The sequence below is a fragment of the Rana temporaria genome, chromosome 2 (assembly GCF_905171775.1).
Source record: "Rana temporaria chromosome 2, aRanTem1.1, whole genome shotgun sequence".
NCBI lineage: Eukaryota > Metazoa > Chordata > Amphibia > Anura > Ranidae > Rana > Rana temporaria.
Window position 1 is genome coordinate 44,087,263 of NC_053490.1, and position 27,080 is coordinate 44,114,342.

The following is a 27,080-nucleotide window of genomic DNA, read 5'->3' on the forward strand; positions in this document are numbered from 1 at the left end:
AGGAGTTTTAGACACACAGTAATGACAGCTTAGACCACCGTGAAAATCTCCCAGTACGATGGTTATAAGGAAACAGGCAACCAGGAAGTGTGGAGATCACAGCAGAATTACAGCTACTTCAAAGCAAAAACGAACAATGAGGACATGAAACCAGTACTGCAGTTACATAGTTAGTCAGGTTGAAAAAAGACACAAGTCCATCCAGTTCAACCACAAAAAACAAAATAAAAAAACACAGTAAAATCCTATACACCCAACTTCATACCCACAGTTGATCCAGAGGAAGGCAAAAAACCCCAGCGGAGCATGATCCAATTTGCTACAGCAGGGGAAAAAATTCCTTCCTGATCCCCCGAGAGGCAATCGGATTTACCCTGGATCAACTTTACCTACAAATCTTAGTACTCAGTTATATTCTGTACATTTAGGAAAGAATCCAGACCTTTCTTAAAGCAATCTACTGATCTGGCCAGAACCACCTCTGGAGGGAGTCTGTTCCACATTTTCACAGCTCTTACTGTGAAAAAACCTTTCCGTATTTGGAGGTGAAATCTCTTTTCCTCTAGACGTAAAGAGTGCCCCCTTGTCCTCAGTGATGACCGTAAAGTGAATAACTCAACACCAAGTTCACTGTATGGACCTCTTATATATTTGTACATGTTGATCATATCCCCCCTTATTCTCCTCTTCTCAAGAGTGAATAAATCTAGTTCCTCTAATCTTTCCTCATAGCTGAGCTCCTCCATGCCTCTTATCAGTTTGGTTGCTCTTCTCTGCACTTTCTCCAGTTCTCCTATATCCTTTTTGAGAACTGGTGCCCAAAACTGAACTGCATATTCCAGATGAGGTCTTACTAATGATTTGTACAGGGGCAAAATTATATCTCTGTCTCTGGAGTCCATACCTCTCTTAATACAAGAAAGGACTTTGCTCGCTTTGGAAACCGCAGCTTGGCATTGCATGCCATTATTGAGCTTATGATCAACTAAAACCCCCAGATCTTTCTCCACTACAGACCCCCCCAGTTGTACTCCCCCTAGTATGTATGATGCATGCATATTCTAATGCCGCGTACACACCATCGTTTTCTGCGATGGAAAAAAACGTCATTTTCAAAAACGTCAATTTAATTGACCGTGTGTGGGCAAAAACGTCGTTTTATGTCTTCTAAAAAACGACAGAAAAAAATTGAAGCATGCTTCAATTTTATGTGTCGTTTTTGTCCGACGTCGTTTTCTGTGTTCTAAACATTGACCGTGTGTACGTAAAAATGTCGATTTAAGCCCGCGCATGCTCAGAAGCAAGTTAGGAGACGGCAGCGCTCATTCATGTAAAACGACTGTTCAGAATGGAATCAGCACATTCGTTAAGGTGTTTTTCAGCTTATAGACAAGAAAACGAAATTTAAAGCACAGTCACTGAAAATCACGAATCGTATCTCACCAAACTTTTACTAACACGCAGCAACACGATATCAGCAAAAGAGGCCGTCTTCCGCATGGAAACGACCCTTTATAGTGACGTCGTGCGTGATTGACGGAACTGCGCTGTGCTAGAGCGTTGTGAAAAAGCGATGGTGTGTATGCTACGTCGTTGTTCAAATTGAAGTTTGAAAAATGACGTTTTTTTAAAGCACATAAAGCGTCGCATTTTTCCATCGCAGAAAACGATGGTGTGTACGCGGCATTAGCCCCCAAGTGCATAACTTTACATTTATCTACATTAAACCTCATCTGCCACTTAGTCGCCCAATCAGACAGAGCATTGAGGTCGGCTTGTAAATTGGAGACATCCTGTAAGGACGTTATTCCACTGCATAGCTTGGTGTCATCTGCAAAGACAGAAATGTTACTTTTGATCTCAGACCCAATATCATTTATAAATATATTGAAAAGTAAGGGTCCCAGCACTGAACCTTGGGGTACACCACTGATAACATTGGACCACTCAGAGTAAGAATCATTAACCACGACTCTCTGAATTCTGGCTTTCAGCCAGTTTTCTATCCATTTACAAACTGATATATCCAATCCTGTAGACCTTACCTTACACATGAGCTGTGTGTGCGGAACTGTATCGAACGCTTTTGTAAAATCCAAATATATCACGTCCACAGCCACGCCTCTGTCCAGGGTTTTACTTACCTCTTCATAAAAGGAAATCAGGTTTGTCTGACAACTTCTGTCTTTCATGAATCCATGTTGTCTGCTGCTTAAATAGTTTTTTTCCAGCAAGAACTCATCCATGTGGTCTTTTATTAAACGTTCCAGTATCTTCCCAACTATAGAAGTTAAACTAACAGGTCTATAGTTACTTGGTAAAGACTTTGTTCCCTTTTTAAATATGGGCACCACATTGGCCCTGCGCCAATCCAGTGGTACTATTCCTGTCTTTAATGAGTCCCTAAATATTAGATACAGTGGCTTTGAAATGACAGAGCTCAACTCACCTAGGATCCGTGGGTGGATGCCATCAGGTCCAGGTGCTTTATCCACCTTTATTCTGTCTAAATATTTCTGGACCATATCACTTTTGAGCCATTGTGGATTTGGGGCTGTGTCACTCCCACCCCCATTTTGGACATGAGCTCCCCCATGCGCCATTGTATACACAGAGCTGAAGAAAACATTTAATAAATTTGCCTTCTCTTTGTCCCCAGTCACCCACTCTAGATTATTTTGTAAGGGGCCTACATGCAGTAAGGTAAAGGAAGCTATTTAGCTAAAAAAAATGTTTCTCTTATCGTCCATGGACGGACACAGCTCCTTAAATCTTGACAAGTGGGTTATGTTCCCTGTTTACAGGAGAGGACTAGGCAGAAACATGTTAAATAGTTAAATACATGTTACATTAACAGAGTTGAACAGCCCCGCCCAGGGGGCGGTCCCTCCAGACATAACCCTCCTCACTGCAGCTTGCAGCCCCAGTTTCGTTCTGCCTAGCAAAGGAGAAGGACGTATGGCTCCCTTTGGGCCCAGCGCCCTGAGGAGAAATTTTATTTTATTTTACTTTATTTTTTCTTGATTTTATGCTGTATCTGTGTCTTATCCTTGAATAAAACAGCCCTATGAGGCTTTTCCTGTTTAAACACAGGTCCCTGCAAAAGTTACCTCACGGTTCTTTTCCTCACAGGCAGCGCTGTGCAGTCTCCTCCTGAGGGAGTCCCCTGGTTACCCCTGGTCAGCGCAGCAAGTGGGTGAGAGGCCCTAAATAGGGCTCTAGGAGCTTTTGTCTATTTGTATGGACAGGTGTGCATATTATAATACACACTATGTAAATATTGGAGTCAGTATCTGGGTCCTTCCCCACATGCTGGTGGTGGCAGCAGGTGTTAGCACCTGTGATTCCCACAGAGTTTTTATTGTAGTCCTGGACACAGTTTGTGCCAGGGTGGGGGTGGACTGCGGGCGGGCGGTAAAAGAGTGCCCCCTTCCCCCGTTATCCCCTGGGGAATGCTCTGTTATGGAGCCATGGACTAGGTACCTAGTTAAAAAAAAAAAAAAAAAAAAAAAAGGCAGAATAAGGCATTTATGGGTGCGCTTTTTACTGCTGCAAGGGACTCTCCTAAGCTGCATAGTGCAGCTGGGTTTCCGCTGAGGGCTCGGTCTTTTTTGGATCACACAAATCAGACCGCTGTGTAGGTTTTTTCCTTCTGTGCCCTTCTTTGATAATTTCTGAGATGCGGAATGAGAAAAGCCACTGAGGGCTTTTGTAGTCCCTCACCGCCGGGCGGGAACCCCTACTTGTATGGATCTGACTGATAGAAGATCCGAAGTACTGACCCGTTCCATGTTTACCATGCTGGGGTCTGGCTTGCGGCCTATTGTGGCCACTACACTGGGGTCTCAGTGGTCGCTGGCGCTATTTTTTGGGAGATTTTTCAATTACATTGAAAACTCCCATTGGCGCCCATTTTGTCGTAACCACGCTATGGCGCAGCTTACATTGTGCTGGCCTTTTTCCTGTGGCCGCGTTCTGAACGCTCGGCGGCCATCTTGGAGTAGTCCTGACCCCTAGTGCTGTATACAACTCACAGAGTGAGCATTTTGCACCAGACAGTGGAGGAGCACCGACTCTCTCCTGAGGTTATTAGCCTAGCGGACCAGCTGGTCCAGGGCCTCATATAGGTCTGTGATGCTTCATTGAATGCTGCGCCCTTGTTATCCAGGGCGTCTGTTTCAGAATGGTTTTATGCACACGGTGGTGTAGTGCTTAACTCCATTACTTGGCAGCAAAAGAGTCATTGGTTCGAATCTGCACACTGACGCCAATCTGCACACTGACGCCAATCTGCCTGGAGCTTGCATTGTCGCTCCCTGTGTCTGTGTGGGTTTCCTCCGGGTACTCCGGTTTCCTCCAAAGACATGTGTGCATACACCTACATAATATACATACACACTATGTGTGTGTATTATTTAGGGGCAACCCTCCCAGGCCGTCAAAGGCCCAGCTGGGGGACTAATCTGTCCCTGGGTGCATAAGCCGATCACGCCGGCACCCAAATCCTGCCAATGTATATAGCCTTCCCTCCCTGTCTCTAGGTGGGAGGGGCGGCTTGCAGGTTCACAATTCAGTGAAACCTCCCTGCTCTCCGACTAGTGGGTCTGCGAGGTGGTCTCTTCGGAGTACTAGATAGGGTTTCCTCCTATCCACAGAACAAAGTTCTGTCCTTGTGTCTTCCCCTCCCGGCACGTCGGTCTGCCTTGGGCAGTGTGGGTTTTGCTAAGCTGCAAGGTAATTTTACCTTTCCTGCAGGACGAGAGTTTTGGGGTTTTCTATGGGCCTCAGGCCCTAAATACCTTTGTGAACGTCGGGTAGTTCCGCATGGAATCCATTTGTTCGGTGGTAGCTGCGCTTCATCCGGGGGATGTCCTGACGTCCTCGGACATCAGGGACGCATACATGCATGTCCCGTTTTGCACATGTCACAGTGTTTTTTTCTGTGCTTCGTGATGAGAGAAGGGTCTCTGTCAGCCTGTGGCCCTCCCTTTTGATCTGGCGTCAGCACCATGGGTTTTCAGCTAGGAGCTCGCACTTATTTGAATTTTGTTGGGACAGCGAGGCTTTGCCTCATTGGCTACTTTGACGACTTTCTTCTGAGAGCAGCTTCTGTCTCCGACCTAGTGGATGGGTTATTCCCATTCAGACCCTCCGAAGATTCGGGTGGATGTTAAACGTTTAGGCCAGAAAGTGTAGCTCAGTGGCAGCAAGCCTGCCCTACATGTGTGCGACCCAGGGTTCAAATTATGGGCATGCTAGGTTCCGACTCAGCGTTGGAGTATCTAGTGTTGATCCAGACTCCTCAGTGGCAAAGGTCCTTCTTCCCCTGGAGAAATTGCAGACTCTTCAGTCTGCGGAGAAGGTATTGGCATCACGCAATCGGTCTTCTCTCCGGGCGCCTGCTGGTTCAGGGTCTGTGGGTAGCCTCCTTCAAGGTGGTACTGTATGCCCAGTTCCACACCCTGGTTTTCCAGTGGAACTACTGTCCAGGTGGTAAAAATCTCTTGTCTCTGAAATCATTAGATTCCTGTGCGCCACCTAGTCAGAGTCTCTCTGAGTTGGTGACAGAGATTCCCGACTCTTCGGTCCGGGAAGTTGTCCCTTCCTTCCAGTGTTTACGACGAATGCCAGCTCACGGGTTGTGAACCTGGAGGTTCACAAAACTGGGGGGTCCAGTCGGCCCTGAGTCGCTGGACTTGCGTGGACCTATGACCACACCTCCTTGAATGTGTCTGGTCTCGGTAGCTACCCAGGGTCGGGCCTGGCTAGTGCCTGGTGGAAGACCGCCTGGGAATACCAGGTGCTGTCTACTGTTCATTGTCCTACTATTTTAGGCGATCAGGCTATGCTTCTCCTTGTGGTCGACCAATCTGGTTTCAGCCGGACAACGCCACGGCCGTGGCTTCAGTCTACCATCAGGTATGCCGGCAGGCAGACTACTGGAGTCGCCAGATGCTGGACCAGGGCGACTGGTCTTTGTGCTTGGGGTGTTTCGGCTCCCTTGCAGGAGGTGAGCCTCACATGGCATGGATCTCCTGGCAGCTTGTCTCCGCCGCAAGGGTGTCAGTTAGTGGCCAGGTCTAGTGATCTTGTACAGACGCGTCAGTCGCGCTGGTGGCCCTGTGTTGTCTGTATCGGTGATTTTTTGCCATTCCTCCATGGTAGTTGCTTCCTCGGCCGCTCCACAGAGTGGATGCTGAGGAGATCCCGATGATTCTAATCGCTCCAGATTAATCTCGGCGTCCTTGGTACGCTGATATCGGGCGCCTGGTAGCGGAGGCACCCTGGCGATTGCCAGGGCAGGAGGTTCCTGTCTCAAGGTCCCATACTTCCTCCTGTTGTACAGTCACTGACTTGCTTAACATGGTTATTGGAAGCCAGACTTTAGGTGACCAGGGTCTGTCTGACTCGGTCATCTCAACAGGGCACCGTAGTCTTCTTTCGGAGGATCTACCGTCGCACCTCTCTTGGTGCGAAGGGATGGAGTGACGTCCACGGGCGTACTTTCAATGTCCAGGGTCCTGCTGTTTTTAAAGCTTGGATTGGATCTAAAAATTGCTTAAAGCACCGTTTGGGGGCAGATTTCAGCCTTGGCTGTGTTCTTTTAGTGGCCTTTTTGCGGCCCGTTCCCTGGTGGGTCCCCTTTTTTTTGTGTGCAAGGGGTTTGTCATATACTTTCCCCTCTTGGCCCATCTCTTCCCCCATGAGTTTTGACTCTGGTGCTCTCGGTTCTTCAGGAACCTTCCTTTTGGAAACATCAGAGAGATTTTCTCTTGACACTATCTCAGAAGGTGGCCCCTTTAGTGGCCTTTACCTCTGTTAGAGGGGTTTCTGAGTTGGCGGTCTTGTCTTGCAAGCCGCCATGCTTGATCCCCCATAAGGATTAGGTGATGGTGCGCCCGCGACCTTCCCTTCTTCCGAAGGAGGTTTCGGCCTTTCATACTTTAGGCGTGGTACGCGCTTTGCGGGTATACCAGCCTACTACGGCTCCATTTCGGAGCTTCTGACTCTCTTTTGTGTCGGTGTCTGGTCCACAAAAGGGCCTGGCGGTCTCGTCGACCACCATTTCTCGGTGGATCGGGCAGGCCGTCATACAGGCCTATGCTCCTAAGGGCGGGCCCCCCTTTCCGGTCACGGCACTTTCGACCAGGGCAATTGGTGCTTCCTGGGTTTTTTTTTTTTTTTTTCCCGACATCATGCGTCGGTCTCACAGGTGTGCGAGGCGGCGATTTGCTCGTCCGTTCACGCTTTTTCCAGAATTTACATGGTTGCTGTGAGTGCATCTTATGATGTTTTTTTCAGCCGCTAGTTTTTGCCGGCGGCTGTTTAAAGTTGCACCTCCTCCGTTGAGGAGCTCTGCTTGTTTTGGGGTGAAGTTAAAATTGTTTTTACTGATATATTTCCCACCCCTCGTTTTTTGACACTGCTTGGGGACGTCCCACTTGTCAAGATTTAAGGAGCTGTGTCCGTCCATGGACGATAAGAGAAAATAGGATTTTTTGTACTCACCGTAAAATCCTTTTCTCTGAAGTCCATGGACGGACACAGCTCCCACCCCTCCTTTTTAGGTTTGTACTGCTTGTTACGAACTGAGGCTGCAAGCTGCAGTGAGGAGGGTTATGTCTGGAGGGACCGCCCCCTGGGCGGGGCTGTTCAACTCTGTTAATGTAACATGTATTTAACTATTTAACATGTTTCTGCCTAGTCCTCTCCTGTAAACAGGGAACATAACCCACTTGTCAAGATTTAAGGAGCTGTGTCCGTCCATGGACTTCAGAGAAAAGGATTTTACGGTGAGTACAAAAAATCCTATTTTCCTTTAGTGACCCTTTAAGCAGACACAATGCAAGTGGAATGAATATAACATAGAATGAAAAAATAATGAATAAAAATTCAGGGGGAAGTTAACATTTAGAGGACACAATGCAAATGAAGCAAATAAATATGATGAAAAATTGCTGGGTAAAAGGGTTCATCTAAAATTTAAGTTGTATGAAGGAAAATAAATGCAGGGAAAAACTAGATGGTGGGAATGGGATTAAATGATAGAAAAATTGGTAGACCAAGCATGCAACTACTACTCAAAAGGCAAACCAGTCAAAAAAGTTAAAGACAAAATAGACCATTCTATGCGATTTATCACTACCTTTAATTTCCAATACAAAAAAATGGAAAACATATTAAGCACCCACTGGAATATTCTACAACAGGACCCGCTTCTCAAAACCATTCTTCCATCAGCACCCAAAATTACTTATCGCAAAGCTCCCAGCCTAAAAAATAAAATCGCCCAGAGCAAACTCAAAAGTAACCAGGTCACCCCCAATCCCACCCTGCTCATACCCCCAGTTGGCATGTTCCAATGCAAAAAAGCCCACTGCAAAACTTGTCTTTTTGTCCAACACGGCAAAAAATCATTTTTCTCTAAGGGCAGAACTTATCCACTGGACCACTTCTACAATTGTTCATCCAACTTTGTTGTATATGGTCTTACCTGCCATTGTGAGTTGATTTATGTCAGACGAACTATTTGCCCTCTTAGGCAACGTTTCGGCCAGCATTGACGACTTATCGAGGGTGGTAAGGATATGCACAGCGTCTCCCGGCATTTTGCCAATCACCATAAAAAATCTACCACTGGTCTTTCAGTCTGGGTCATCAAGCATTTTTTTCAAATCTACATAATGGCCACGCCCCCTGTCAGCCTATAAATGTCCAATCCAGCTCTCACACACTCTATGCTTGAAAAAGAGGTGTGGCCTTTCTTCCATCAATGGCTTGCTAGCTTCAAAACATGTTGCACGTGTGTGATGTCATTGCTGGGCGCCGTGCTGTGATGCTCCTCTAGTCTCACTCTGAATTCACGGCCGTGTTTACTTTTCAATCTACGGAGACAGAGTGCACACCAAAGCCACAGCGCGGCTTGCCATAACCACTGACTCTTGTCACTCTCCACTACACCTTTTACCTGGAACCCATATTCTTATCAGATGGATTTTTCCTGATAGACTAAGATATGCCCAAGCCTGGATCACTGAAGAAAACAACGCTGTGCTCAGACATCCCACTCCATCCTGCACGGATCTGATGTGGTGCCAGCTTTACAGGACTTGCTGTGACTTGCAGTCCCACTTTCATCTCTTCAGCCCAGCAATTGTTTATTAAATTATTCTTATGATACATACCCAGAGGCGCCCCTCTTCTTGTTTTTTTCCTAGTATACTGGAACCGGCTTTTGGTTTTCTTGGTGGCTGCCCTGACTGATACCCTGCCATATAGTTCTATGTGTGCATATATATGTGTATATACACACCTTCTTACCTTTGCCCTTGGACTATTGGGTATCACTACTTGAGGTACCTGTGCTTTGCGCCTTTTTTACTTGTTTGGTACTTGTTTAGACTAGATATGAATATTTTATACATAGTTACATTGGTCCAAGCTGGACCAATGTAACTAACTATGTATATACCATACTGTACCTGGCCGATGTCCCTGTAAGCTGAAAATCACAAAAGTAGGCACTGTTACTCCAGTGATCTCCACTTGCTTCTCTGCACCATGCTGAGCAGCTGTCCTGCTGCATTTTGAACACAGGAGGTTGACTGCTCAGCAAGGACATTGTTACATAATTACATAGTAAGTGAGGTTGAAAAAAGACACAAGTCCATCAAGTTCAAACTATGTGTGTGATTATATATCAGTATTACCTTGTATAGCCCTGTATGTTGTGGTCGTTAAGGTGCTTATCTAATAGTTTTTTAAACTATCGATGCTCCCCGCTGAGACCACTGTCATGGATATGCAGTAATGTTTGTCTGTCAACTTACCTCCTCCATGTGTTCACCTTAGAGGCCAGCCACTCTCACCTGGCTGCTTCAGTAATCTCTCCTCTAGCACTGCAAGCCAGCCGTGCCGATCAACAGTGTTTGTTAAGCTTTTGTGTGTTTCTGTTTGCTATGTGCTACGTCTCTTTCTGTTTTACCGATCTTGGCTTGTTCTCGACTATCCCTATCTGCTTGTGACCTTGACTTTTGGCGTGTCCTTTGTTTATCCTTGTCTGCTAGTCACCTCGACCTTTGGCTTATCTCCTCACTATCTCTTGTATCCTGATCTGCTGCTTCCCCTCTATCCTCTATAGCCTACTGTGAGCGTGAGCTGGGGGACTCTGGGGGCCACGACCTGGATCCAGTTGCAGCCCAATCTATCTTCACCACTAGAGTCTTGATTATATCCTGTTTGCTCTTAACCATCATATCTGTATAATTGTCTTTAAAATATAATAAATATTATACTTAAAAAATAAAAAAAAAGGAGTGGTTTATAAGCTGCCATAAACCTGCAGAGTAGGCCAATTATTAGAGATCCCAAAAGCCAAGTGCAGAAAAAGAGGACATAGAGCTGATGGGTCCATCAAACCTTTTATGTCTGTCATAATTACATAGATAGTCAGGTTGAAAAAAGACACAAGCCCATCTAGTTCATCCATAAAAAATAACAGAGAACCTCCATGTACACAATCCTACATCCATAGTTGCACCGCTGCACAAGCATACAGCGCCTTGCAAAAGTATTCACCCCCTTGGCTTTTTACCTATTTTGTTACATTACAGTCTTTAGTTCAATGTTTTTTTAATCTAAATTATATGTGATGGATCAGAACACAATAGTCTAAATTGGAAAGAAAGTCTAACCAAATGGAAAGGACATGGCACAACAGCAAACCTGCCAAGAGAGGGCCGCACAACTCACGGACCGGGCAAGGAGGGCATTAATCAGTGAGGCAGCACAGATATCTAAGGTAACACTGGAGGAGCTGCAGAGTTCCACAGCAAAGACTGGAGTATCTGTACATAGGACGACAATAAGCCGTACACGCCATAGAGTTGGGCTTTATGTTAGAGTGGGCAGAAGAAAGCCATTACTTTCAGCAACAAACAAAATAGCACGTTTTGAGTTTGCGAAGAGATTCCCAAAATGTATGGAGGAAGGTGCTCTGGTCTGATGAGACCAAAATTTCACTTTTTCGCCATCAAAGAAAACGCTTTGTCTGGTGCAAACTCAACACATCACATCACCCAAAGAACACCATCCCCACAGTGAAACATGGTGGTGGCAGCATCATGCTGTGGGGATGTTTTTCAGCAGTCGGGACTGGGAAACTGGTCAGAGTTTAGGGAAAGATGGATGGCGCTAAATACAGGGATATTCTTAAGCAAAACCTGTACCACTCTATGTGTGATTTAAGGCTAGGATGGAGGTTCACCTTCCAGCAGGACAATGACCCCAAACACACTGATAAAGCAACACTTGAGTGGTTTAAGGAGAGACATATAAATGTGTTGGAATGGCCTAGTCGAAGCCCAGACCTCAATCCAATAGAAAATCTGTGGTCAGACTTAAAGATTGCTGTTCACAAGCGCAAACCATCCAACTTGAAGGAGCTGGAGCAGTTTTGAAAGGAGGAATGGGCAAAATCCCAGTGGTATGTGGCAAGCTCATAGAGACTTATGCAAAGCGACTTGTAGCTGTAATAGCTGCAAAAGGTGGCTCTACAAAGTATTGACTTTAGGGGGGTGAATACAGTAGTTATGCACATTGACCTTTTCTGTTATGTTGTGCTATTTGTTGTTTGCTTCACAATAATAAAAAAAATCTTCACAGTTGTGGGCATGTTCTGTAAATTAAATGATGCAAATCCTCAAACAATCCATGTTATCTCCAGGTTGTGAGGCAACAAAACACGCAAAATACCAAGGGGTGAATACTTTTGCAAGGCACTGTTTGCAGCCAATAAGACACACTTATTAGTATAAGCACCTTTGGATGAAGACAAAGGCAACAAACATGGTTTTTAGGAAATTTACCTTTCACTATGATTGTTTGGGAATCTAAACACACATCACTGTCCTAAAGTTCGCCAGTCAATTATTTATGTGCATACTTTATCTGAGCACAATAGCTCTCCGGTAATTAGACAGACTTCAATACTTCTCTACTGTATATAGAGTCACACGCTAAAACTTTTCATCTTCACTCTATGCAAATCCCATCTTCAATCAAGTCACATATTTCTTTATCAATCGATATACAACACAGGCTTCCTACTAAATTATTCATCCTCATTATAACTATTATAAACTGAAGATGCTAACTCCTATAATGCAATTCTTCCTCTAGTTCTGCCAGAAAATATTCCTCTACTGGGTCCCAGAAATATAGCAGCATTGCTCCATGTCTACACTCTGAACGAGAGTCTGCCTGTGAGCTCCAATCAGAAATGTGAACCAGAAGGTTTTTGTTTTCCTGCTTCTAAAACAAGGTTGATGGCTTGCTCTTGATACATTAGCTGTCTGGTTTGTCCCTCCTTTGCAATGTAAGTTCTCCCTCACTATGACGTTCAGCGCAGCAGGGGGAGTCATGACCGATAAGCGCACTCGCCTAGTTCACGATAGTGTTGACTACCTCACATTTCTAAAAATGAATGAGGCATGGATCTCGGAGGAATTCAACACATGTGACCAGTAGACCATGTTTGATTCAAATTCCTCATGACAGGCCACAAATATCCGCCACCACCCATAACAATTCATGGTCCCTGTCTTAGGTAAATACAGCGGCATAAAAGGCCTTTTATGTCCGTTGAATGCCTATAACAACAAAAACCTGGGGAATGCCCAGGGAAAAACCAAGCCTACTTACCGACCAGCTTGCGGAAAACCAATTAACCTGTCTACAGTATGCGTTTAAAAACAGGGGTTCAGTCCGCACGCATTTGCAAACGCATGCGTGAGCCACAGAGCCGCGCCAAGGCACCCTGCAATATCTGTGGTCCTAACACTAAACAATGAGCGTCCCCACAGTGGAGGCACATGCATTTTAATGGATAGACAGGGGCAGGTGAACTGAAGGGAAGCCACCCCTCCTTTAAAGGTACAAGAGCACACCAAGCACCCAGCATGTAGCACAATGGCTGCAAAGGTGTTGGTGCACTGATGGACCAATATAAACACCACAGGTGAAGCATAAACATGTCCACTGCCCCCATCTATAGCTGGCCATAACAGTAAGTAGCATTGGAAGGCTAAAGCAGATAACAACAAAAACCTGGGGAATGCCCAGGGAAAAACCAAGCCTACTTACCGACCAGCTTGCGGAAAACCAATTAACCTGTCTACAGTATGCGTTTAAAAACAGGGGTTCAGTCCGCACGCATTTGCAAACGCATGCGTGAGCCACAGAGCCGCGCCAAGGCACCCTGCAATATCTGTGGTCCTAACACTAAACAATGAGCGTCCCCACAGTGGGGGCACATGCATTTTAATGGATAGACAGGGGCAGGTGAACTGAAGGGAAGACACCCCTCCTTTAAAGGTACAAGAGCACACCAAGCACCCAGCATGTAGCACAATGGCTGCAAAGGTGTTGGTGCACTGATGGACCAATATAAACACCACAGGTGAAGCATAAACATGTCCACTGCCCCCATCTATAGCTGGCCATAACAGTAAGTAGCATTGGAAGGCTAAAGCAGATAACAACAAAAACCTGGGGAATGCCCAGGGAAAAACCAAGCCTACTTACCGACCAGCTTGCGGAAAACCAATTAACCTGTCTACAGTATGCGTTTAAAAACAGGGGTTCAGTCCGCACGCATTTGCAAACGCATGCGTGAGCCACAGAGCCGCGCCAAGGCACCCTGCAATATCTGTGGTCCTAACACTAAACAATGAGCGTCCCCACAGTGGAGGCACATGCATTTTAATGGATAGACAGGGGCAGGTGAACTGAAGGGAAGCCACCCCTCCTAATTTTTGGGGCCTGCACTTATTTAACCTTTTCGGTCTTGACGGGGTGGTCCTGAGCTGGATAAGCTTGTTTTTCCACGATAGAACACACTGGGCCTGATTTACTATGCTCTGTGCGCTGCGCTGGTTCATGCGTTAATTAGTACTCTGGGTGGAGGCTTAATTGGGCGCATGAACCAGCGTAGCAGCCGGCGCATTGAAACTAATATGTAAAGCCGCGCCGAACTCCCTATAGAAGTCTATGGGAGAAATCAAAAGTGTTCATTTTAAAGGCTAATCTGCAAGTTTTGTCCTAAAAAGTGTTTGGGGACCTCAGTCCTGTCCCAGGGAACATGTATCAATGCTTTTTTTATTTTTTAAAACGGCCGTTTTTTCGGGAGCAGTGAAATTAATAATTCTTAAAGTGAAACAATAAAAGTGAAATATTCCTTTAAATTTCGTACCTAGGGGGGGTGTAATGTCAGCATGTGAAATAGCGCATTTTTCCCGCACTTAGAACTCCCCCTGCACAAAGTGACATTCAGAAGGAAAAAAGTCATTTAAAAATTCACACGCGGCTATAATGAATTGTCGGCTCTGACAATTCTAAAGGGATTCATTCATAAAACAAACAAAAAAATGTGTAGGGGTTCCCCCAAATTAAATTACCAGGCCCTTCAGGTCTGGAATGGATATTAAGGGGAACCCCGCCGTAAAAACCAAAAAAAAAAAAGACGTGCGGTTCCCGGCAAATATCCATTCCAGACCCTTCAGGTCTGGTGTGGATTTTAAGGGGAACTCCACCCCAAATTGAAAAAAAAAATGGCGTGGAGTCCCCCTAAAAATCCACACCAGACCCTTATCCGAGCACGTTGACCTGGCCGGCCGCAGAAAAGAGGGGGGGACAGAGTGCGGCCCCCCCTCTCTCCTGAACCGCACCAGGCCACATGCCCTCAACATGGGGAGGATGTCCCCATGTTGATGGGGACAAGGGTCTCATCCCCACAACCCTTGCCCGGTGGTTGTGGGGGTATGCGGGCGGGAGGTTTATCAGAATCTGGAAGACCCCTTTAACAAAGGGGACCCCCAGATCCTGACCCCCCCCTGTGTGAAATGGTAATGGGGTACATTGTACCTCTACCATTTCACCCAAAAAAAAATGTCAAAGTGTTAAAAATGACAGTAGCCGGTTTTTGACAAATCTTTTAATAAAATCTTCTTTTCTTCTTTCCTTCGGGTTTCTTCCGCTGCTTCTTTCTTCTCGTTCACATCTTGCCCGACGTGTTCTTCTATCTTCTCCGTCCGTCCTTCAGCCTTCTGGTCCCGCATCTTGCCCGTTGTCTTGTCCTGTCTCCTCCTCGTCCGCATCCTCGTCCGCATCTTGGGTCTTCTGCGGTGTTCTTCTAGTCCCCGGACCCAGCGTTTGAATTTGATTTGGCCGCCGTTTTCCCGCTCCTGGGACCCGCCCTCCTCTGACGCCACAAGTAAACTCCTTAGAAGGTCATGTGCGTCAGAGGGGGGCGGGGTCGCAGAGCGTCACACAGCGGGGGAATTCAATTTCAATCGCGCCGCCCGGAGAAGAAGTTCCCGCCGTGTCACACTCATGTGACCCCGCCCCCCTCTGACGCCACAAGTAAACTCCTTAGAAGGTCATGTGCGTCAGAGGGGGGCGGGGTCGCAGAGCGTCACACAGCGGGGGAATTCAATTTCAATTGCGCCGCCCGGAGAAGAAGTTCCCGCCGTGTCACACTCATGTGACCCCGCCCCCCTCTGACGCACATGACCTTCTAAGGAGTTTACTTGTGGCGTCAGAGGGGGGCGGGTCCCAGGAGCGGGAAAACGGCGGCCAAATCAAATTCAAACGCTGGGTCCGGGACGAGAAGAACACCGCAGAAGACCCAAGATGCGGACGAGGAGGAGACAGGACAAGACAACGGGCAAGATGCGGGACCAGAAGGCTGAAGGACGGACGGAGAAGATAGAAGAACACGTCGGGCAAGATGTGAACGAGAAGAAAGAAGCAGCGGAAGAAACCCGAAGGAAAGAAGAAAAGAAGATTTTATTAAAAGATTTGTCAAAAACCGGCTACTGTCATTTTTAACACTTTGACATTTTTTTGGGGGTGAAATGGTAGAGGTACAATGTACCCCATTACCATTTCACATAGGGGGGGGGCCAGGATCTGGGGGTCCCCTTTGTTAAAGGGGTCTTCCAGATTCTGATAAGCCCCCCGCCCGCATACCCCCACAACCACCGGGCAAGGGTTGTGGGGATGAGACCCTTGTCCCCATCAACATGGGGACATCCTCCCCATGTTGAGGGCATGTGGCCTGGTGCGGTTCAGGAGAGAGGGGGGGCCGCACTCTGTCCCCCCCTCTTTTCTGCGGCCGGCCAGGTCAACGTGCTCGGATAAGGGTCTGGTGTGGATTTTTAGGGGGACTCCACGCCATTTTTTTTTTCAATTTGGGGTGGAGTTCCCCTTAAAATCCACACCAGACCTGAAGGCTCTGGTATGGATATTTGGGGGGACCCCACGCCATTTTTTGGGGGGGTTTTTACGGCGGGGTTCCCCTTAATATCCATTCCAGACCTGAAGGGCCTGGTAATTTAAATTGGAGGGACCCCCTTTTTTTTTTTTTATGAGCAATGACTCTATTCTTTATAGCCATGAGTACTTTAACCACTTGCCCACCGGGTTAATTCTGGCACTTCTCTCCTTCATGTGAAAATCACAATTTTTTGGCTAGAAAATTAATCAGAACCCCCAAACATTATATATTTTTTTTTAGCAGACATCCTAGGGAATAAAATGGCAGTCATTGCAATACTTTTTGTCACACCGTATTTGCGCAGCGGTCTTACAAGCGCACTTTTTTTGGATAAAAATCACTTTTTTGAATTACAAAATAAGACAACAATACATTTTGCCCAATTTTTTTATATATTGTGAAAGATAATGTTACGCCGAGTAAAATGATACCCAACATGTCACGCTTAAAAATTGCGCCCGCTCGTGGCATGGCATCAAACTTTTACCCTTTAAAAATCTCGATAGGCGACGTTTAAAAAATTCTACAGGTTGCATTTTTTGAGTTGCAGAGTAGGTCTAGGGCTAGAATTATTGCTCTCACTCTAACGATCGCGGCGATACCTCACTTGTGTGGTTTGAATACCGTTTTCATATGCGGGCGCTACTCGCGTATGCGTTTGCTTCTGTGCGCGAGCTCGTCGGGACGGGGCGCTTTAAAAATTTTTTTTTGGGGTTTTCTTATTTATTTTTATTTAGTTTTATAATGTTTTACACTGAAATAAAAAAATAAAGAAAAAATGATCAGTTTTCTTCCTATTACAAGGAATGTAAACATCCCTTGTAATAGGACTAGTGTGTGACAGGTCCTCTTTATGGAGAGAGGCGGGGTCAATAAGGCTGGAAAGCATGGTATTGACAAAAAAAATAAAAGTTCTCATGCTTTCAGCTGCAATCATGTTCGTTCACCACAGTGGTGTAGTGTATAGCACTTTGACCTAGCAGCAAAAGAGTCGTTGGTTCGAATCCCGCCCGTGACAGCATCTGCATGGAGTTTGCATGTTCTCCCTGTGCCTGCTTGGGTTTCCTCCCACAATATAAAAACACGCTGTAAATCGGTTCCGGTCTAAATAAGCCCTAATATGCAGTAGTATATTTAGGTTTGGTTCTGCCCTAGGCCTGACTACATATCTGCACCTCCTAATAGAAAAATGACCCACCCCTTCCTGTCAAGGTCACACCCTGTTTTTGTCTAACCCCGCCCAGTAATTTTCAGGGGACCCACACACTAGTTCTGGGGGGGCACTGGATTCCCTTAACCACTTCCATACCAGGCACTTACGCACCTTCCCGCCAAGCCAATTTTCAGCTTTCAACACTGTCGCACTTTGAATGGCAATTGCGCGGTCATACAACACTGTACCCAAACAAAATTGGCGTCCTTTTTTCCCCACAAATAGAGCTTTCTTTTGTTGTTATTTGATCACCTCTGCGTTTTTTTTTTGCGCAACAACTAAAAAAAGACTGCAAATTTTGAAACAAAAAAAAGTTTTTATTTTTTTAGGTTAATTTTTTTGTAAATAAGTTTTTCTCTTTCAATTACGGGCACTGATATGGCGGCACTGATGGGCACCGATGAGATGGCACTGATGGACATCGATGAGGTAGTACTGACGGCACAGATGAGGTGGCATTGATTGGCGGCGCTGCTATGCGGCACTGATGGGCACTCATAGGCGGCACTGATGGGCACTCATGGGCGGCACAGATGGGCGGCACTTATGGGTGGCACTGATGGATACTTATGGGTGGCACAGGTGGGCACTGATAGGTGGGCACTGTGCATGGATGGGCACTGTGGGGTGGCACTGATGGACACTGTGGGGTGGCACTGATTTTCCGAGTCAGTGCCCATTTGTGGGCACTGATTGGCATCTTTTTTCTTATTTTTTATTGCTTTTTGTTTTTTTGTTCTATATTTTTTTTGTTTTTGCACACCCTGGCATCCCTGGTGGTCCAGTGTGGTGATCCGAGGGGGGGCTGCGCTGATAAACAATCAGCGCGAACGCCCCCTGTCAGGAGAGCCGCTGATCGGCTCTCCTATACTCGCGTCTGTCAGACGCGAGTGAGGAAGAGCCATCGATGGCTCTTCCTGTTTACATCGTGATCAGCCGTGATTGGACACGGCTGATCACGTGGTAAAGAGTCTCCGTCTCCGTGAGAGACTCTTTACCGAGATCGGAGATGCAGGGTGTCAGACTGACACCCCGCATCACCGATCGCCGCACTGCGTGCCCCCACAGGCGCGTGCGGCATGAAATCCTGCAGGACGTCCTGTCAGGATTGTGTAACCACTTCCCGGACGTAAATCGGCCATAGGCTGGGCGGGAAGTGGTTAATTTGCATAGTTTTTCTCTCACTTCCTGTTTGGCTATGGGGCAGGAAGTGAAGGCAAATCTCCCCAATTGGACACAGATAATACAAAATAAACTGACAGGGCCTATAACCCTCCCTCACTCTATCCAAAATTAAAGAAAATAAAACTGGTTGATTATAGTTCTTGTCAGGGGCGGACTGACCATTGAGTCACTCGGGCACTGCCCAAGGGCCCCATGCCACTAGGGGGCCCCATCCGGGTTGCCAGGCTCAGTAAAACCAGGGACAGTATGTAAAAATCTGTGTTTTTTTTAGATCTGTCCCTGATATGTCCGAAAATGACATGCTTTTAATGTGAATATCCCAAGATTTTAGCTGCCCGCCTCTGCACTACCTCCTGGCGTGGTGGTCATCTGTAAGCCAGAGGGGCCCCATAATCTTCTATTGCCCAGGGGCCACATGAGTTGTCAGTCCGCCCCTGGTTCTAGTTTAAGCACAAATTTCATAGAGTTTTATTGAGAGCCCCAAAAAATATAACCATGCCAATAGGCCAGGATAGAGCGTTGCTAATATGTAGGAATGTGTGCGTTAGAGCACCCCACCCAATGTTAACTAAAAAATGATTAATTTGCAAATAAGTATTATCTGCTCATTTTTTGGGGATGTCTGCACCCCTGATAGTGACAACATTTGTGAGGTGTCTTCACCCTTTCTAATTCATTCACTTCCTGTCACATAGCCAAACAGGAAGTGAGGGTAAAACCTTACTAATATCTTTTCTTGGGGACACAGAGATCAAGCTAAATAGTTTCCCATTATGTAAATTGCACTCTAGCATTTTGCTGTGTACACCCCAAATTATTAGGGATCTTGGACTTTGGGGTCCATTGACTAAAGGCAAATCCACTTTGCACTACAAGTGCAAAGCAAGGAAGAAAGAAAACAAAACAACTTTGCTTCTACAGGATTGGATGTTAAAACCATCAGTGCTTCCTCTCTGATTTTCAGCAACTATGCTTGTACTGCAGAGTGGCTTTGCCTTTACTAAACCCCAAACTAAATAATCATTTGGGGCAGGGATCCTCAAACTACGGCCCTCCAGCTGTTTTAGAACTACACATCCCATGAGGCCTTGTAATGCACTGACATTCACAGACATGACTAGGCATGATGGGAATTGTAGTTCCTGAACAACTGGAGGGCCGTAGTTTGAAGACCCATGATTTGGGGTGTACACAGCAGTGCTGGAGTGCAATTTGCTTAATGGGGACACTAGTTAGATTGACCTGTGTCCCCAAGAAAAGACACTGGTAGGGTTTTAACCTCACTTCCTGTTCAGCTGTGTGACAGGAAGTGAAGCCAATTTTAAGAAAAGGGACACAAAGCTCAACACAAAAATAAAAAAAACACAAAGCAGGGGTTCTAACACTCACTTGGCTTCCCTCAAACACCCACAATTTGAATAGGATTGCCTTGCGCTAGATTTAAGCACAGTGCTGTAAATCAGCACGTCAAGCCTGTCCACCAATAGCAAACCCCCCCCACAGGCCATGTTTGCAGGTTTTCCTTCATCTTGCACATGTGCTTTAAAATACAGTCTGGACAGCAATTCTTGATAAGAGAAATCCACAAAACATGTCCTGTCGGGGGTACTTGAGGGCTGAGGACCACTGCAGAAAAAATAAAATACTTACCAGTTTTTGTCTTTAAAGTCATGGGGAATAAACATGGCAAACATTTCATGATTACACACCAGGAAAGAAGCTTAGACACACATAATTTGTTAGGCCCAAACCGATTTCAGCTGCAGCTGTCAACATATGTAGCATGAAAAAGTAACAAAAGACAAACTTAACAATTTTAAAGTAATTTTTATTGGTCAACAAAACAAGTAAAGCAAAAAAAGACAAACAAACAAACACAAAAAAAAATACATTTCAAAATTCTAAACAACCATAGCTTCACACATTTTTCATAAAATAAGGCCACATAGACAAATACATCAAAGTGAACATCATTTAAAAATAAACCAAAACCATTGGCAATATAAAACAAAACCCATGCAACAAACCACATTTGTGTTTAGCAACAGCATTTCTGCCAGCCTGCCCCTTCTGAGGGCAGCTGAGGACTGATCGATCCAAGCTTTTTATAACAGTGCTAGTAATGAAGCAATTGAAATCACATGAACAAATTGCAGTCTCTAGTTTGGGTGAGCTTGTAATTGGGCACACCTGCAATTAACCCAAACCACGCTCTATGAGCATCCAAGGAGTGTTTTTCACCTTTTAAAAAGAAAGGATAATTTTTTTCTAAGTGTTTGAGCATGCTCAGTTCATCACACATGTAGGAACCAAGCTGCAATGGAATGAGAGCTTTTTTTTTTTTTTTGTTTCCCCAACAAATGCTTTCCAGCCTGAAGGGGAGGTGTTAAAGACAGAAGTAAACACGCACATTTAATAATCTATTTGTGGGAAAAAAAAGGTTGCCAATTTTGTTTGGGAGCCACGTCGCACGACTGCGCAATTGTCAGTTAAAGCGACGCCGTGCTGAATCCCAAAAACTTGCCTGGTCATTGACCAGAAATATGGTCCGGGCTCAAGTGGTTAAAAATTAACAAAACACAAAAGTGAGCCCAATTTTTGGGGATAATGTGAAAGATGATGTTAGACCGAGTAAATAGATACCTTACATGTCACGCTTTACTATTGGAAACACTCCTGCAATGGGGCCAAAATGAATTCCGTGAATATCCCCATAGGCGACCTTTTATTTTTTTTTCCAGGTTACCAGTTTATAGTTACAAAGAAGGTCTAGTGGTAAAGTATTGCTCTCGCTCTAAGGCACGCGTCAATACCTCACATGTGTGGTTTGAACGATGTTTATATATGTGGGCGGGACTTGCGTAAGTCCCGCCCACATATGTAAAAATTATTTTTACTTTTTGCTATAATAAATATCCCCAAAAATATATATTGTAAAAACTAAAAAAACCCTCAGTTTAGGCCGATACGTATTCTACATCTTTTTGGTTCCAAAAAATCGCAAATAGCGTTTAGTGTTTGGTTTTTGCAAAAGTTATAGCGTCTACAAAATATATTTTTTTTTTGTTTTAACTAGTTATTGGGGCGATCAGCGATTTTTATCGGTACTGCGACATTATGGCGGACACATCGAACACTTTTTTGGAACCATTGGCATTTTTCTAGCGATCAGTGCTGTAAAAAATGCATTGCTTACTCTAAAAATGCCACTGGCAGGGAAGGGGTTAACACTAGGTGCGAGGGAGGGGTTAAATATGTTCCCTGGGTGTGTTCTAACTGTAGGGGGGGGTGGGACTGACATGTGTAAATGACAGATCGCTGTTCATGAAGGGGAACTCCAGACCCCAAAAAAAAAAATAAGGTGGGTTCCCTCCAGGTGCATACCAGGCTCTTAGGCTTGGTCTGGAACATAAGGGGTTAAACCCGCGCAAAAAAAAATAGCGTGGGGTCCCCCCCAAGATCCAAACCAAGCCATTATCCCAGGCACGCAGTCTGGTCAGACAGGAATGGGGGTGGGGACGAGCGAGCGCCCCCCTCCCTCCTGAGCCATACCAGACCACATGCCCTCAACATGGGGGAGTGTGTGCTGTGGGGGAGGGGGGCACTGCCCCCCCACCCCAAAGCACTCTTGTCCCCATGTCGATAGGGACAAGAGCCTCTTCCCGACAACCCTGGCCGTTGGTTGTCGGGGTATGCGGGCGGAGGGCTTATCAGAATCTGAGAGACCCCTTTAATAAAGGGGTCCCCAGATTCCGGCCCCCCACCCTATGTGAATGAGTATGGGGGTACATTGTACCCCTACCCATTCACCTGGGGAAAAAATGGAAAAAAATAATACACCACACATGAATAAATTAATTTAGCCGGGGCCCCCCACCACCACCCCATTAGGCCCCGGGCTTCGCCATCTTCTGCCGGAACCCCCTTCACCAGTGAGGCTCCTGCCTTTGGGGGAGGGTCCCGGGCTACTACGACGGTTTCTGCGGGGGGGGTGCACTGGCACCCCACCCCCGTCTTCAGCGACGTAATTCACCGGGACCCCCTTCACCAGGGAGGCTCCTGCCTTTGGGGGAGGGTCCCGGGCTTCCACGACGGTTTCTGCGGGGGGGGGTGCACTGGCACCCCACCCCCGTCTTCAGCGACGTAATTCACCGGGACCCCCTTCACCAGGGAGGCTTCTGCCTTTGGGGGAGGGTCCCGGGCTTGTACGGTGTCTTCCGCCGGAGGGCGCCACTCTCCGGGCTTCTGCGATGCCTTCCGCTTCTGCCTGTCTCCTCCGCGGAGCACAGGGCTTGTCTCCGCTGTCTTCTCCCTTCTCTTCCATTCGATGTTGACACGACGAGGTCCGGCGCTGGAATGCCGTCTGAGCAGTGGGCATGGACTCATATAGGGCAATGCCACCATGTGACCTCAACCCATGTGACATCACATTCCCATCATGCCCAGGGAATGTGATGTCACATGGGTTGAGGTCACATGGTGGCATTGCCCTATATAAGTCCATGCCCGCCGCTGACACGGCATGTCAGCGCGGAACCTCGTCGTGTCAACATCCAATGGAAGAGAAGGGAGAGGACAGCGCAGACAAGCCCTGTGCTCCCGGAGGAGACAGGCAGAAGAAGGAAGAGAGAAGAAAGAAGACGGAAGAAAGCCCTGGCTCCGCGGGGGAGCCAGGCAGAAGAGGGAGCAGAGAAAAGACCGGGGAGTTGGCGCACCCCCGGCAGAAGACCAGGAAGACCGGAACCCTGGCGGAAGGCACCGGAAAGACCGGGGGATAGGCGCCATCCCCCGGCAGAAGACCCCGAAGTCCGGATGCCCCTCCCTAATGAAAAAGAGCTTAAATGGGGTGGGGGCATCCGGCGGAAGGCTCCGGAGAGGACCAAGGGATGGCGCCCTCCCCCGGCAGAAATCACCGAAGCCCAGGGTCCCGGCGGAAGATCGGGAGAGAAGAAACCCCCCCTTCTAAGAGAGCTAAAGAAGAAAGGGGGGGCTCCGGAGCAGATTAATAAAATATTTTATTCTGTGTGGTGTTTTATTTTACTTTACATTTCCCCCATGTGAATGGGTAGAGGTACGATGTACCCCATACTCATTCACATAGGGTGGGGGGCCGGCATCTGGGGGCCCCCTTATTAAAGGGAGCTCGCAGATTCCGATTAGCCCCGCCCGCATACCCCGACAACCAATGGCAAGGGTTGTCGGGAAGAGGCTCTTGTCCCTATCGACATGGGGGCAAGAGTGCTGTGGGGTGGGGGGGCAGTGCCCCCCTCCCCCACAGCACACACTCCCCCATGTTGAGGGCATGCGGTCTGGTACGGCTCAGGAGGGGGGGGGCCGCTCGCTCGTCCCCTCCCCCATTCCTGTCCGGGCCAGACTGCATGCTTGGGATGAGGGCTTGGTTTGGATCTGGGGGGGACCCCCGCGCCGAATCGGCGCGGGTTTAACCCCTCACGTTCCGGACCAAGCCTAAGAGCCTAATGTAGCCCTGAAGGGGGACCCGCGCCGATTTCAAGTTTGAAATTTGGCGCCGAGTTCCCCTTAAGGGCTGAAAACAGCTCGGAGATTCCCGTGCGCCGCGTCACGCAGCGCAATCACGGGTACGCCGCTTGGTATTTACCAATATTTTCACGGCGTACTGACAAGGCGCACGGGAATCCCTGACTTTTCTCTCTGCGCATGCCCAGTATGCAAATGAACCTCCCGAGGTTCAGGCGCACTGTGCAAGCGTACGGGGATCTGTTTTCAAAAAACACTTTCCCTTTCAATTCGGCCCGCCAAACACTTTAAAACACATGTCACTTCACTTCCCCTGCATCCCCCCACCTCCCCCCCTAATAAACTCCCGCCCAAACCCCCGCAATTTACAGTTTAATGTGCCGTGCGCCAGGTCTGTACTGGTGCACAATGCACCCTCTCCTGGGCGCACGGAGCACATTAGTAACTAGGGAAATACACTGCACTAGCAGCGTATTTCTTTAGTAAATGGCCAAACGGCTGCTACTCCTGCTTTTACTCCATGAGTCATGGAGTAAAGGCTTGGTAAATCAGGCCCACTATGTCAAGATGGGAACACATCGGTCTACCCCAAGACCTCTTACATGCGGAGTCCCACAGGGGAGTGCCCTTTCGCTACTCCTCTTTAATTGCTATGTTCGTCCTCTTGCTGATATCATCCAGAACAACAACTTGGAGTGCCAGCTTTATGCCGATGACACACAGATTCTGGTTGATTCAGGGAGAGGACCTCAGCAGCCAGTCCAGCTGGCGAAATGCCTGGTAGAAATACAGGATTGGATGGCTGGTAATAAGCTTGGATTGAACGCAGCCAAAACCGAAGTCCTACTAATCGGTCCTAATAGCGCCCTACTGCTGGCTGCATGGCCTCCATCTTTCGGACCCACACCCACTCCAGCCAAGCAGGTAAAAAATCTAGGAGTCATAATTGATGACACCCTCTCGTTCGTGCCCCACTTTAGAAACATCCTGCGGAAAAGGCAATTACCATCTAAGGCCTCGTACAGACGACCGAACATGTCTGCTGAAACTGGTCCGCGGACCAGTTTCAGCAGACATGTTCGGTCGTGTGTACGGCCAACCGGACAGGTTTCCAGCGGGCATTTGTCCAGCCGACCGTTTTGCAGCGGACAAATGTTTCTTAGCATGCTAAGAAACATGTCCGCTGGAATCCTGTCCGTCGGACATGTTCGGTCATCTGTACAGACTCACCGTACATGTCCGACCGGCCGCCATCCCTCGCATGCGTCGAATCACTTTGACGCATGCGTGGGGAAGCATTGACCTTCCAGCGTAGCGCACGTCGCCGCGTCATCGTCGCGGCGACGGCGCGGACACGTTACCGCGCTGTCTGTCCGCGCGGATTTCTGTCTGATGGTGTGTACAACCATCAGACAGAAATCTCCGAGGGGACATGTCCGCTGAAAACGGTTTCCGTTTTCAGCGGACTGTCCCCTCGTCAGAAAAGTGAAACATCTATTCACGCAAAATAACAGATTCTTACTTGCCCAAGCTGTTATCCATTCCAGGTTAGACGGGGAAAACGTATTGCTACTGGGTGCTCCGCAGAAATGGACCCACAAGCTTCAGGTGGTGCAGAACCACACTGCTCGCTTTGTACTTGGTCTAGCGAGAAGAGATCACATTAGCATGGCCAGGAGATCACTTCATTGGCTCCCTATTGAACAGAGAGTGATTTTTAAAACTCTCTGTATTTTCTTCCGTGCATACTGGGGACAGGGTCCAAAGTATTTACACAGTCTGGCGGTGCACTACGAACCCACGCGCCCATTAAGATCCAAGACCCAACACTTAGCCACAGTTATTCCATCTAAACTCTCCTCCATGGGAGGCAAACGACTTCAGAGTAGGGGTGCCATGCTGTGGAATGCCCTCTCCCTGGAACTCAAGATGACACCCAACCTGCTCCTCTTCAGGAAAAAACTGAAGACGGAGCTGTTCGTCCAGGCTTACGGATACATTTATTTTTTTCTCACATTCCATCCTTCTATCGAAGGGCTCACTTCCTACCCCAATGACCATGAACCCGGAATGGCCCTGACTACTCAGACATCTATGATGTCAAGTACCCTTCCTTCCGATTCTCTTCTCTTTTTTTTTTCTTTTCTATTTTCTTTCTCTTATGCTTTACGGCTCTTTCCCTTGTTCCTCTAAGGGCTGGATACCCGTCCCCCTCCTTTCCTCCCTTTTTTTCTCTTTTCTTCCTTCTAAACCGTGGATTATTTGGTGCCTTAACTAAGCTCAAAAATCAATCAATCAATCCTGTCAATGCCTAATGTACCACCATCCACAGAATACAAAGTTGTTTGCTGTCAGGTGAACGCATGTGGGCTAATTTTTGGGGCCTGCAATGGGCGGCACTTACTTCTGTATCCGGTGAATGCCTAATGTACCACCAGCCACAGAATACAAAGTTGTTTGCTGTCAGGTGAACGCCTGTGGGCTAATTTTTGGGGCCTGTACTGGCCGACACTTACTTCTGTATCCGGTGAATAGCTTAATGTACCTCCAGCCACAGAATACAAAGTTGTTTGCTGTCAGGTGAACGCCTGTCTGCTAATTTTTGGGGCCTGTAATGGCCGTCACTTACTTCTTTATCCGGTTTTTCGCCTTATTCTTCTGGTAGGTCAGTGTTGTGTTGTGGGACTATTTGTGCACAGCTATTAAGTATTTTGTGGCTGCAAATATGACCTGCAGCTTTTTAATGTTCGCCTGCCATTAAAGTCAACGGGGCCCGCCACAAACTTGCATTTGAGAAAGGGCGGTTCGCAAACGCTAACTGCAAACTATCAGATGTCCGTCCATCACTAG